Source organism: Apis dorsata, unplaced genomic scaffold, assembly GCF_000469605.1.
Source record: "Apis dorsata unplaced genomic scaffold, Apis dorsata 1.3 scaffold_397, whole genome shotgun sequence".
NCBI classification, from domain to species: Eukaryota; Metazoa; Arthropoda; class Insecta; order Hymenoptera; family Apidae; genus Apis; species Apis dorsata.
This window is the reverse complement of record NW_006263656.1, coordinates 966640-968904: the sequence shown is the minus strand read 5'-3', so window position 1 is coordinate 968904 and position 2265 is coordinate 966640.

The following is a 2265-nucleotide window of genomic DNA, read 5'->3' as shown; positions in this document are numbered from 1 at the left end:
AAAAAAAAAAAAAAAAAAAAAAGAAAAGAAACTATTATTTCCCAAGATCGCGAGTGAAATAAGGAGTAGATTGGTGCAAGGGGGTGTGAATAATTTTCTACGAGAAATAATTATCGGAAACATTACGACGTGATGTTTCTTTTTAATTTCCATATCCATCGTTTGTAACGCAAGAACGATCACGGAACCGTGACCTAGAAAAGTGCGAGATTCAATGCGACTTGCTTGATATTCCCGTGTTTAACGTGCTCATTAAATCCAGCCTCTTTATTAACGGAAAAAAAGAAAATTATCGATCGAAATTTATTACCGATCCCACTTTCTTTTAAAATCTTTTAAAAAATTTCAAATCAAATATTAAATATCAAAGTTCTAAAAATATCATTAAACCTCGCGCACGTTAAATACACGTGACGAAAATTAAACGCGTATGTCACGACCTCTTCATCTAAATTATTCTCCCTAAAATACATATATATATATTTTTTTCGTCGTGCGTGAAGAATCGAGTGTTGTGAGTGGGTTGAGAGATCCGTTGGTCCATTTGTGAGATGGTCGCGAGGAACAGTGTAATAATCGGTTCGCCATGACACCGGTCACAAAGGTTGGCCGGCGACGTTCATCAGCAACACATCTGCGAAACCAGAGTTGCATCAATTAGGAGCCGTTCGACGAGCAATCATGATTCGATCTATCTGCATCAGTTACGCCTTAATCCGGTAAAAGGAAGGGCGGACGATCATTAAATCTCTCCCCATCTCTCTCTCTCTCTCTCTCTTCGCATCTGGTGGTGGTTCGAGAGGTGGCAGAGGTAATTAAACGAAAATGTTGGTAAATTTTGTAAATAGGCAGGGGGAAGGGGGGAGGGGAGGCTGTTATACAACGTTGTATACCAGGAGAGGAACATCCACGTGTTCCGTCGACCCGATCTCCTTTGGAAAACTTTTGTCGGTCGGCGGTTGACGATTATTTCATCTCGTATCGAATCTTTATTAAATTCCAATTGGACTGACTTCTGGAAATTTTGTCGCAAATGAAACGAATTCTCGTTGCGGCTTTATTGAATGTGATATTGATCGCGGTTCGACTTGATAAATTGGATACAATTCACGATCGGGAAGGATGATCCTCGATCATCCTTCGAAGTAGAAATAATAATTTTTTTTTTTTAAAAGTGGATCGAAAGTGGATCAAATTGGACTTGAGTTTGTTGACGTAGAAATTGAAATTGGGATTTTTCTTTTGGAAAAGTTAGAAGGATTGGATCGTTAAATGATGAAAAAAGAATCTTCGAAGTGATAGAGAATGGAGGAAATAGTAAAGAGTTTTGCAATTTTTTCATTTATGGATTTGTGTTAATCGTGTTGGAAATTTCGTGGAAAAATTTATAGATTTTGAGAGGTGAATCGAATCTTCATCCATTGAAGAGGAAGTATCCGTCAATTGTAATTTTTTTTTAACATCAGAATAAAAGATCATTTCTTCCTTTGGCAAAGTTCAAAATTATCTAAAATTTTCTAAATTATATAAAGGATAATAAGTTTTGATAAATTCTGTTGTACAACAATAAGCATGTTTAATAATAAAAGAAAAGAAATTTACAAACCTTTGATTCTTTTTATGTAAAATTATCATAATTCATATATCTTATCAATTCACTATTATTAATTCACAAATTATTGTAGGAAAGTTTAAAAATTTAAAATTAGATGTTGAATAATATTTGAAAGAACAATAGCATTTCTTAAAACATTTTTCATACACATGTATTCTTATCAGAATAAAAATGAAATGTGTATCTTAAATAAGAATTAGAATATAAAAGTTTCTCATATTTTTTCCAATATTATCCAAACTCAAAATTATTACAATACAAAAATTTCAATTCACATAAAATATTATATTACGTTCAATTTTTTTAAATAATTTTTTAATAATTATTCGAATCTGAAAGGATATGTTAATATCCTTCACATAAATTAAAGAAAAAAAAATATCTTGATATCTTCATTATCCACATAATGACATTTATCTTATTTTCTTTAATCTTTTAGATCTCTTTTAAAAGATAACATTTCATCTCTTATCTAAGAGCATTTCGATATTACACATAATTGGTGGTTGTGTAAAGTGAATAACTCTCGTCGTAAATTTCCAACCACTTTAGAGCACTTAACCCCTCAAATTTAGCCTATAATAATATTTTGAACAACCACTTCTACATACCGAGTTTATATTATTTATATTTCTCTAAAGTAAGAAAAA